Source organism: Nannospalax galili, unplaced genomic scaffold, assembly GCF_000622305.1.
Source record: "Nannospalax galili isolate Female #2095 unplaced genomic scaffold, S.galili_v1.0 scaffold118, whole genome shotgun sequence".
In the NCBI taxonomy this organism is placed as follows: domain Eukaryota; kingdom Metazoa; phylum Chordata; class Mammalia; order Rodentia; family Spalacidae; genus Nannospalax; species Nannospalax galili.
Window position 1 is genome coordinate 1,346,245 of NW_008340856.1, and position 12,485 is coordinate 1,358,729.

The following is a 12,485-nucleotide window of genomic DNA, read 5'->3' on the forward strand; positions in this document are numbered from 1 at the left end:
TAAAAATAAATCATAAATATCCGATAATGGCATAATGATGTTTAAAAGTATCTATGCAAAAAAAAATCGCTAGCTGTAAAGGAATCAGCTGGTAAATTGAATTAAGAAGCTTGTTTCTTTAATTCTTTTTTTAAATATTTTATTATTTTTACTTTATGTTATGAGTGTATTGCCGGCATGTAGGTAAGTGCACCTGTGTCGTGCAATGCCTGCAGAGGACAGAAGAGGCCATCGGATCCCCTGAAACTGGAGTTACAGTTGTTAGCTGCCATGTGGGTGCTGGAATTCGAACCCAGGTCTTCTGTAAGAACAACCAGTGTTCTTAACCACTGAGCCACCTCTCCAGTTCCCTGTTTCTTTAATTCTTAAGCTCTGTTTCTCTAAAACATACCTGGTTTCCAGACTCTCTATGATATTCCTGTAAAACATATGTATAGGAACAATAGCTGCATAGAAAGAGAAACAGCACTTCAGATGTTTAAACGGTAAGAAAAGGTACTCAGTTGGAGAGATGGGCCAGTGCACTGCTCTTGTAGAGGACCTGAGTTCAATTCCCAGCACCCAAGCTGAGTGGCTCACAACTCGGGGGATCCAACACTTCCAGCCTGTGAGAGCACCTGCACTCCAAAGTGCACATACCTAGACACACACACACACACACACACACACACACACACACTTACATGTACATACATGTAATTTAAAAAAAAGAAATGAAATAAGAAAGGACCCAAGGCTGCTCTCTCTGATATCACTCGGGTTTGACCTGCAGTTGCCCAGGAGATGGCTGCCCTCGCCACGTCCGGGATGTCCTGACAGGTACAGTACTTCAGTACATCTGTGGTCAGGCCCTTTGCCAAGCTTGTGAGGCCTCCTGTTCAGATATATGGCATTGAGGGTCGCTATGCCACCGCCCTCTCTTCTGCTGCATCTAAACAGAATAAGCTGGACCAAGTGGAAAAGGAGTTGGTTCATGTGGGACAACTCCTGAAGGATCCCAAAGTATCTCTTGCTGTTCTGAACCCCTACATTAAATGTTCTGTTAAAGTGAAAAGCCTGAAAGACATCACAGCAAAGGAAAGGTTCTTCCCCTTGACAACCAGCCTGATGAATTTACTTGCTGAAAATGGTTGCCTAGACAGTACGTGGGGAATCATCTTTGCCTTTTCCACCATCATGAGTGTCCATTGTGAAGTGCCATGTACAGTGATCACTGTGTATCCTTTAGACCAAGCTGTTCTCTCTGAGTTAAAGACAGTGCTGAAGAGCTTCCTGAGTCAAAACCAAGTACTGAAATTGGAGCTTAAGACCGATCCTTCAATCATGGGTGGAATGATTGTGCGCATCGGGGAGAAGTATGTTGACATGTCTGCTAACACCAAGATTCAGAAGCTCAGCCAGGCCCAGCGGGAGCTGTTCTGAAAGTCCCCAACTCAGAGCAGCAGTCAGACGGTCCTGAGCAGCCGGTGCCGAGAGGATTGCCCTTTAAAGGCAATGTGAAGTTTTCATCTTCCCTCCATTTTCCTCTTAATTTGAAGGTTAAAAGGCCGTTTGGGCTGGAGAATTCAGGATGTGTGTGTTACTGTTTGGAATTCATTGATTAAACATTGTGCCTGCACACACACACACAAACAAAAAAAAAAAAAAGAAAGAAAAAGGACCCCAAACCAGGCTTGGTGGCACAGATCCATAATCCTAACTGCTTGGGATACTGAGGCAGGACGATTCCAAGTTCAAAGCTAGCCTGAGTTACAGAATGATTTCAAGGCCAGCCTGAGCAAATTAGTGTGACTCTGCCTCAAAAATAAAAAATAAATAAAAAGAGCCTGGGGATGTAGCTTAGTGGTAAAGCATTAGCTTAGCATGTTTGACTTCTAGCACCAAAAATAAAATCCATCAATCAGTCAATCAATCAGTCAATCAATCAGTCAGTCAGTCAGTGAATAATGCCTGTATCAACAACATTAGTCATCAAAACACTGAAAATTAAAACCCTTGATTAAGCTGGGCGTGGTGGTGCACGCTTTTAATCCCAGCACTTATTTTTATCTTATGTGTATTCGTGTTTTGCCTGCATGTAGGTAAGTACACCTGTGTTGTGCAATGCCTGAGGAGGACAGAAGAGGCTGTCAGATCCCCTGGAACTGGAGTTACAGACAGTTGTTAGCTGCCATGTGGGTGGTGGGATTCAAACCCCGGTCTTCTGCAAGAAGAGTCAGTGTTCTTAACCGCTGAGCCATCTCTCCAGCCCCTCTTACAGAATATCTTAACCATCTTTACACCCCCTTCCCCATTGGTACCATCCCTTAGTGCACCCCCCACACACTGAATTTCATGCATTCTATCATATGTGTTAAGGCCTATCAAGTCAACTTAGTGTCCCCAGAGGTCCCTCAGTGCAAGTTCATCAGTGAGATCTGGTCAGCTTATCTTGAGTCCATCCCTTTAAGAAGATCAGCTCCCTCACCCAGTGGTAATCAGCTGCAAATGGTTCTTTGGCTAAGATTAGGGCCTGCTGCCCATTTCCACAGTTTATGCTGGTTTTTTGTTTGCTTGAGTTTGCGTGGGTCTTGTGCATGCTGACACCGTTGCTGTAGAGAACCCTGTCTTAAAACAGTAACACTCCCCTTCCTCCATTATCAAGCATTGTAGCCATAGGTGATTATCCAATAGAAATTCTGTACTTACAGCCCCTGAAGGTCAAATTCAGGAACATTCATTCAAAGCTATGTTCTTTTTAAAAGCACTGAAATACAAACAACGTTGTGAGCAATGCTGTTTTCTGTATGAGTGTGCCTGTGTATTTGCTCACAGTTCTTTTATGTGCATAGCTGGAAGTGGATTGCTGGGTCTTACAGTAATTCTACTTTCATTTTCTTCTTTTCCTCCCCCCTCCTTTTTTGAGGTGCTAGGAAGCAAACGCAGGGCCAAGTGCTTAACCATCTCCAGCTTTCAATTTTCTGAGGAACCACAATACTTGGGGACTTTATTTTAGAAATTTCTGTTTTAATTTGTGACATGGCAAGTTTGGGTGGATCTACATAAACCCCTGTGTTCTCAATAATTAAGAACAGCTGTCAAAATGAAGGACTGTTAATACCAAGGAGCAGAGGGCCAAAGTGTCGCTGTTGGTTGTGGAAAGTGATTGTGTGGGTGATTTGGATCTTGAGTGGGGTGACACTCCTGCTCCCAAGTGTTCTATCATATGTGTTAAGGCCTATCAGGTCAACTTAGTGTCCCCAGTTGTCCCTCAGTACAAGTTCATCCACTGAGGTCTAATCAGCCTATCTAGAATCCCTCCCTTTAAGAAGATCAGCTCTTCCTCACCCAGCAGTAATCAGCTGCCAATAATTCTTCAGCTAAGATTGGGGCCTGCTGGTCATTTCTATACTTCTGTGCTTGGGTTTTGCTTAAGTTTGTGTGGGCCTTGTGCATGCTAACACCACTGCTGTAAGTTCTAATGAGAAGAGTCCCAGGAGCTTGTAGGACTATTTCTGTATGGTCATGCTCCTCCTCCCTGGCTCTTACAGTCTTTCTACCCCCTCTTCCACAATGGTCCCTGAGCCCTGGGTGGGTGGATTTTGATATAGGATTCCTGTCCAAGAACCTGCACTCTGCAGACTCTTCTCTGCGTTTTGACCATTTGTGACCTTTTGCTTTCCTGGCCTTGGTTGCATGAGGGAGCTTCACTGATGAGAATTGAAAGATGCATTAGTGTTCTCTTCATCCCTTATTCTATGTTCTGTCTACCTTAGGTGTAGAGGTTGCATCATAAATGTCCCACTTAGACTTGGGCAATTCACAGACAATCTCTGTGTGTGACCAGTTGTGGAAAGGAGCAGCAAGTGCTCTTAACCACTTTTCCATCTCTCCAGCCCCTATTTTTGTTTTTTTAAAAGAAAGTTTCTCATCTGATTGCCATGAAGAGTATGTCATTAATGCGACCTTCAAAATTTTAGTAGCTTTGGGGAATACACATTTGAAATTTCACATACTTTGAGAAAATGGATGATTTTTCTCTGTGTTATTTGAAATACATTGTGAAGAGTTTCCTGTACATTTGTTTAAAATATTAAATGGATTTTGAGTTAAAACATTTTTTTCTATATAAACTTTGAATCCATGTTAATGATGTCTCTGAAATTTTTGTATTAGTCTATGCATGCTGTCTCAGGAAAGCATTAACTTGGAGGTTTGCAGAGCCTGTGGGCTCAATCACTTTCTCCCCTCCTGCCTTGCAGAGCATCACGCCCAAGGGAGACCACACAAAGCTCCTGTCATTGTGTAGCTCAGAGTTCAGCATTGTTGTTTGATGTTAGTCATCTCCCTTTTGGGTCTGGTGATAATGCACTAAAGGCTCATCTGTCATCTCTCTTCTCTTTCATTGCAATTGTAGAAGAGGGACAGGATGGAGGGTGACCTAGCAAACTTCCTGTTCTGACAAGGACCAAATGGAAGACGCGCTGCAATATCTCGGCTCACTTCTTTCCTGAGCTGAAACTTGATGGAGCCTCCGTGTGCATAGGTAGTCTTCATTGTTGGTTAAGTGGATATGGAGCACAACCCCTTAAGTCCCAGTCCCAGAACAAGGGCATTCATCTGGGGTTCTGATTCATACTTGAGGATAATGTGTTTGGGTTATTGACAGATATGCCTTCTGTTAGGCTGAGGAAATGGCCAGGTCCTCTGTAGGTGAGTCTAGGAGTGGAGTATGTAACATGTCCTTGATTCTTTGCACTGCTAGTCAGTTTTTATTACAGCCCCTACTTGATTCCTGCCACCCCAAGTATTGGACATTGGTCCATAGCTCATCTCAGTTTTCAGAGGATAGAAACTTTGTTTCCTCTTGAGTCCTTCCTGAAATACATCGTGGCTGTATCTTCAGTGTATTTTGTTACCAAGAAATTGGGGTTGGTCTGAATACAGTGGTGTTTATAATTAACTGATCACAACCAGATTTCTGGGGCTGGAAAGATGGCTCAGCAGTTAAGAGTACTTGTTGCTCTTGTAGAGACTGTAGTTTGATTCCCAGTACCCACGCTGGGCAGCTCACAACTGCCTGTAGCTCCACCTCCAGTGACTCCAATACCCTCTTTTGGTTCCCATGGGCATCCGAACACACGTGTGTGCACACACGTAGATATAAATTTTTTTTTAATTGTGGGGGATGAACAGCGAAATGGCTCAATGGGTAAAAGGTGTTTGCTCCTAAGCCTGTCGACCTGAGTTCAAGTCCCAGGACCCATGTGGTGGAATGAGAGAACTCACTCCTACAAGTTGTCCTCTGACTTCCATGTTAACACTTATGCATTGACACTCATTTCTCTGACATATTAGGGTCAAAGATATGAGCTGTGTCTGCTCTCCTTAAGAGGAAGTTTTGAATTTAAAGATACCAAGCTGGTGTTAACAACACAGAACAGGTAGTTACTACACTGTTTTTGTTTTTCTGGTTTGGTTTTGTGTTGGGGGGGGTGTGAAGAAAGAAATGCTTCCTCTTGGTTGATGACGCTTGTGAATTCTGCTCATCTGCTCTTGGTATTAAGATGTCCAGAACGATGATGACTGACGCCAAGAAGTGCCTCTTTGGTTGGAGGTAGGTGATAGAGGACAGGAGTCAAGTTGGGGATGAGCCAGTAAAATGTGTGTGCTAACAAAGCCTAGTGGCAGTGTCTGAGACTGCAGAAAAGGTAGTTTTGTGTGCCTTGAGGTGTAGGGTTGAATGAGGAGTAGGCTTTAATCCTGTCAAAGTGAGTTTTCCACCATAGCCAGTGTTTTTTCAATGGAAAAGGTTGTCATCTCAGGTGGTAAGACCCAAGTTTTCTTTTTCTAATCTTTAAGTAAACCTTCATATAGACATTGGTCATTTTACTGATTTTTGCAAGGTTCACGTCTATATTTCTTAGCTTCTACCCCCTGTGTGGAATAACTGGTACTACATGTCTATAGCCCATTTCTTCAGACATCACAGGCTTCTATACCAAAGCACTGTTCTGTAAGCGATAGAAACTAAAAGTCATAAACAAGGTGGAAGTATGTTTTTCTCACATGAAAGGAGCCTTGGAGGTTGGCCAGCTGCCTGCCTGTGTGAAGCTTCCCTAAAGTTAAAAAACAAAACAAAAAAACCCATCAGGGCTGGGGTGTGGCTCAGTGGTAGAGAACTTGCCTAACGTGCTAGGTTTGACCCGTAGCAGTATAAAAACAATGTTTATATCCCGTTGATCAGTACTTAGGTTAAATGTCCTTTGCCCAACTGTAAGAGTAGCTGGGAAATGTTCCTTCTAGGCAGCCATAAGCATGACTAAACATTAGAGTTCTCATTACAACAAAAGAATGAATATTTGGTGACAACCAGCAGTCCCTGGAAACTTCCAAAGGCTTGAAGATGCCTATTTAAAAAAAAAATATTATTTTTATTTTATTCGTATGAGTATATTGCCTGCAAGCAAGTATACCCGTGTCATGCAATGCTGCGGAGGTCAGAAGAGGGCTTTGGATTCCCCTGGAACTGGATTGGAGTTAAGGATGGTTCGTAGCCACCATGTGGGTGCTGGGAATCGAACCCAGGTCCTCTCCAAGAGCAGTCAGTGCTCTTAACCACTGAGCCATCTCTCCAGCCCCTGAAGATGCCTATTAAAAATGGACAGAATGTCTGAAGATATGGCTCAGTGGTTGAGATCATTGGCTATTTTTTCAGAGGACCCCAGCTTGGTTCCCATCAGCCACATGGTGACTAACAATTATTCCAGTTCTAGGGGACCCGACACCCTCTGTATGTATTGCATGCACATAGTATACTTAGATCCATGCAGACAAAGCATTCATGTAAATAAAATAAAAATGAACTAAAAAAAAATCAAAATAAAATGGGCAGAAACCAAGTGTAATGGTGCACCTCTGTAATCACAGCACTTAGGCGGTAGAGGCAGGAAGACTAAGAGGTTAGGGTCATTTTGGGGTACATACAGAGTTGAAGGCCAGCCTCGGTTACATGAGAACCTGTCTCAAAAAAACAAAATAAGAAAGCATTTAGGGGCTGGAGAGATGCTCAGCAGTTAAGAGCACTGACTGCCTTTGCAGAGTACCAGGGTTCGATTCCCAGTACTGACATGGTGTCTAATAACCATTTATAACTCCAGTTCCAGGAGATCTGATGCCGCCTTCTGACCTCCTCGGGCGTTGCATACACAGGTGCACTTACATGCAGTCAATACACTCATATACATAAAATAAAAATAATAAATAAAAAAGGGAAAGCATTTAAGTTCATCATCATCGACTACATAGTGAGATCTTGTCTCAAAGAATGCCCCCCCCAAAAAACCCCTCAGTACCAACAAACCCCCAACAACAAAAACCCCATAAAAATTCTGACCAGGAGCCAGGAGTGGTGGCACAGGCCTTTTGTCCCAGCACTCAGGAAGCAAGGGCAGGTACATCTCTCTGAGTTGGTCTACATAGTGATTTCCAGGTCAACCAGGGCTATATAATTGAGACTCTGTTTCAAAAAACAAACAGAGTCCTGTTGGGAGATCTAATATGTGTTATGGAACAACAGCTAAGAGGAAATAAGGCATAGAGTAGATGAGGCAGTTGTGTTACTGAGGGTCTTCAGTAGTGGTGGCAAGACCTGCTTCACCAACAAGAAAGGGGGGTCATTTGCAGGTTTGGAGATGGGAAACAAGGCCATGTACAGCTATAGTCCACTGTCAGTTTTTCATTCACACTAAGGAAAACATCCTTCAGGGTCTTTTCGTGTGTAGTCCCCAAATATGCCTAGTCCTACGTTTCCATTGATTGATTGATTGGATTGATTGATTGATTGATTGATTGATTGATTGGTCTTTTTGAGACAGGCTCTCCCTTTAGCCCCAGGTGCCCTGAAACTCACTATGTAGACCAGGCTGGCCTTGAACTCACAAGAGATCCTCCTGCCTCTGCCTCCTGAGTGCTGGGATTAAAGCCGTATGCTACCACGCCTGGCTTACCTTTTTTTTTTTTTTTTTTTTTTTGAGATGGTGTCTCATTGTGTAGCCCTGGCCTGGAGCTTGCTGTATAGACCAGACTGAACTCCAATACATAGGGATCTGCCTGTTTGGGATTAAAGGCATGGGCTACCATACCCAGTTTAAAACTTGGAACATTTTTTATTTGTGTGTGTGGGTATATGCATTTATGTGGGCAGGTATGTGCTTCAGTATACATGTGGAGGTATGAAGATAACCAGTCATCAGGCTTGGCAGCAAGTTCCTCTGTCCGCAGAACCATCTTGCTAGCCCTGGTCCTGCTTTGCTAAAGTAAAACCCTTCAGCTCCATGTTCCTTATTGTTTGATATGTATCTTTTAGTGTCTCTAAAACAGAGTGGTAATTGTCATTTAAAGTAATACTCCTGAATTCTTTTTTTGTTTTTTAAAATTTTTTTAAAAATTATTTTTATGAGCCGGGTGTGGTGGTGCATGCCTTTAATCCTAGCACTCAGGAGGCAGAGGCAGGTGGATCTCTGATTTCGAGGCCAGCTGGGGCTACAGGGAGACCCTGTCTCAAAAAGACCAAAAACCTTAGCACTCAAGGAGGCAGAGGCAGGCAGAGCTCTGTGAGTTCAAGGCCAGCCTGGTCTACATAGTGAATTCCAGGCCAGCTGGGGCTACAGGGAGGCCCAGTCTCAAAAAGACCAAAAAAACCACATTTCTTATTTTACATGTATGAATGTATTGCCTCTGTGTCATGCAATGCCCGAGGAGGTCAGAAAAGAGCATTGGCTCTCCTGGAACTGGAGTTACAGACGGTTGTTAGCCCTGTGTGGGTACTGGGACTTGAACCTGGGTCCTCTGCAAGAGCAGTGCTCCGAACTACTCTCTAGCCCATGGTTTTGGTTTTTTGAGAGAGGAGAGGGTCTCCCTGTAGCCCTGACTGGCGTGGAACTCACTATGTAGACCAGCTGGCTTCTATCTCATAGAGATCTGCTTGCCTTTGCTTCCCTCGTGCTTGGACTAAAACTGCACCACCACGCCCAGCTCCTGTCAGCTTTTGTTTCTTCCTTTGATGACATGCTTAGAAAGACCTCAGTTCTCTCCCACCACTGTATGTGGCATTTAACCTGTATGTTCTCTTGGTGTTTAGGTAGTTTGCTTTTAATATTGAAAGCTATAGTCCCTCTGGGATGTATTTTAATGAATATTGTGAAATGGTGATCTGAACTATAGATTTGTACCTAAAACATTTTAGAAAATTACCCTTTTTCCCCCCATAGTTGTGCTACTCTGATAACTAGGGAGGATTTGGAGTAGGGTGTGACTTTGTGCTGGTCAGCTGCTCAGCAGGGTTGTGGTACTAGTAAATGGACTGAGCAGCTTTTCACCTGAATCCATTTTTAGGAGTAGATTTGATGGATTATCAGAAGTATTAGCTGTTTGCCAGCCTGGTGTCCATAGCGAATCCAGGCCCAGCTGTGGCTACAGGGAGACCCTGTCTAAAAAAAAGTATTGACTTATTTTACAGGAGTAAAGAAACAGGCTTGACGTCAAGTTCAGTGACTTGACACTCAGCTGGGCTGAGTCGGAGGTCTGAGGTCTGTGCTCTTTGCCTTCAGTGTTCTGCTTCCCTGACCTCCTTCCCGCCTAAGTCAATTTTTGTCTGTGGTTTTTCCCAAGAGCTCTCCCAACAGGGAGGCCTGGTAAGCATCTCAGGGAGAGCTCTGCCTTTCTCTGCACCCAGTTTAAGAGAAAAGAGGTGATGACAGCCTGCATCCTAGAAGTAAGCATCCAGGAGCAGTGTGAGACATGTACCACAGAGTCCTTGTTTCCTGAGACCCAGATCAACCCCTAGCCTTTTTCGTGCAACCCTCTGGATTCTAATAGCCCATTTCCTCATCTCCCACCCTTCCCCCTGCTTCTGTGAAAACTCTGTCCACAGGGTCATTAGGTGTTCATCTCCAGCTATCTTCTCAACATAGGGTCTCTGGGGTTGGGCGCTTGTCTTGATTTCTGCAGCTCCCTTGTGTAAAGGCATGTTGGACTCACAGATTCTGAAGACTTGGTCAGGAACTGCTCCCTCCCCTCGTGGGTCGTTGGCCACTGGTCCACGAGGACAGAGGGAGCAGAAGTGATGGACGGGTTCAGGATGGCCAGTGAGCATGATGGAAAAAGACTTTCCAGGGAGGCAGATTCAGTGATACAGCTCCAGATTCAGTGGTGCAGCTCCGTTTATTCAGCGGGGGTCAGGGAAAATACAGTGTGGAGGCAGCAGCCAAAGCTTCAGCTGACAGGTGCTCATAGTGTGCTTTATTTACATATGGTAGGGGGTTCCTATCATCCAACTATAGGGCAATGCCTAATTATATAGAAAAAACCTGGGGGCAATTTTACTGCCGGTAACTATGCCAAAGGTCATGTTCCAAATAAGGTCAGGCATCCGTGCTTGGTGGCACTTTCCAGGTAAGTCAGGCAGAGAGCAGGAGGTCCCCGCTGAGAAAGGGAGTCCTTCCATGTAGCACCTTGCCCCTTAGAGCTATCCGCACATGGAGGACTACAACCTTAGCAGCAGGGTCCCCCAACAATGGATGGCTAGACTTAGCACGTGTGGCCTGTCAGGAGGTTGAGTTGAAGTTGAATGAACTGTGAAGATTAGCAACTGCTTGGGCAGTGAGAACTAGGCCTCTGATTTTAGTACTGAAGTACCAAGAAAATGATGCATTAACACAGTTCAGGATTTTATTAAAAAGTGCCTAGGATGTAAGAAACGAACAAAACTGGGATGCACTGATATGATTGGCCGATGGAGCGTGGTCCTCTTTTCCTTTTTGGCTGCTCTGGTGATCAGTGCCATCGTGAATGACACGGTGACCATCCGGACCAGGAAGTTCATGACCAACCATCAGCTTCAGAGGAAGCAAATGGTCATCGATATCCTACACCCTGGAAAAGCAACAGTACCAAAGACAGAAATTTGGGAAAAGGTAGCCAAAATGCACAAAACCACACCAGACGTCATCTTTGTATTGGATGCAGAACTCATTTTGGTCATGGCAAGATGACTGGCTTTGGCATGGTTTATGACTCTGGACTCTGGAAAGAAAAGTGAGCCCAAGCACAGACTTGCCAGACATGGCTTGTCTGAGAAGAAAAAGACCTCCAGAAAACAGCAGAAGGAATGCAGGAACAGAATGAAGGTTGGGAACTGCGGAAGCCAACGTTGGTGCTGGCAAAAAGTAAAAGGAGTAAAGGGTCTGCAGTTATGTGGGCTGCCATCGTGATGTGCGTCCATATCTAAGGAGAGGACTGCTAAACTAAAAACTTTAAAAAAAAAGAAATGACAAAACCAAGTGTTTCAAATGTTCAGTGTTTGGACAGAATTGCAATTAAAAACCTATGGTAGGGGCTGGAGAGATGGCTCAGCGGTTAAGAGCACTGACTGCTCTTGCAGAGGACCTGGGTTCGATTCCCAGCACGAATGGCAGCTATGAACCATCCATTACTCCAGTTCCAGGGGAATCCGACACCCTCTTCTGACCTCTGTGGCATTGCACGACACAAGTGCACTCACATACATGCAGGCAGTACACTCGTACACATTAAAAAAAATATTAAAAAATAAATAAAATATTTTTTTAAAAAACGAGCAATAGCTTTAAATAATAGAAATAATATTTGTTATTTTAACCAATGTTGTAAACAAATAACTGCTTTCCTTTTCCGTATCAGTACACATAGTGCATTTTCCTGTCATATAACTATCATTTACAGTAGAGAACTTCATTTTGATAATGATGTAAAAAAAAAATGACTACAAGGCATAATCCTGAAATGTTTTTCTTTAGATTATATATTAACATACCAGCCTGTTAAAGATACAGTAAGATGTCTAGAAAAACACAGTGGACAATGAGACCACTGTATAAGACATGATTGGGCCTGGTGGCACATGCCTTTAATCCTAGCACTCAGGAGGCAGAGGCAGAGGCAGGTGGATCTTTGTGAGTTCAAGGCCAGCATAGTGAGTTCCAGGCCAGCTGGGACTACAGGGAAACCTTGTCTCAAAAAGACCAAAAAAAAAAAAAAAAAGACATGATTGTATAAAAGGTGATTTGACTATTTTAACCTTTAGTAATTGAAAATAACTGACCCTTTCCTTAACAATTAAACTATATAGTATAATCCATTTTAACTATATAACATTTTATTTTTTGTGTATGAATGTTTGCTGACATATATGTATATGCACCATGTGTGTGCCTGGTGCAGGAGGAAGCCAGAAGAGGCTTTTGGATCTCCTGGAACTGGAGTTACAAACAGTTTTGATCAGCCATGTGGGTGCTGGGAACCAAACCTGGGTCCTCTGTAAGAGCAGCAAGTACTCTTAAACACTGAGTCATCTCTTCAGCCCCAGAAAATATCTTTTTTTTTTTTTTTTTTTTTTTTTTTTTTTTTTTTTTGAAAAAAAAAAAAAAAGAGGACGATAAATCTTTCACTGTGATATATCAAAATAA

General features: G+C 43.5%; 1 protein-coding gene and 2 pseudogenes across 1 annotated transcript in view; all 3 read left to right on the forward strand.

Moving 5' to 3' along the window:
• Cds2 (CDP-diacylglycerol synthase 2) overlaps nt 1-12,485 on the forward strand; it is a 55,330-nt gene that overhangs the window by 11,509 nt on the left and 31,336 nt on the right. The window lies entirely within an intron of this gene.
• LOC103736414 lies at nt 702-1,989 on the forward strand (annotated as a pseudogene).
• LOC103736413 lies at nt 10,765-11,406 on the forward strand (annotated as a pseudogene).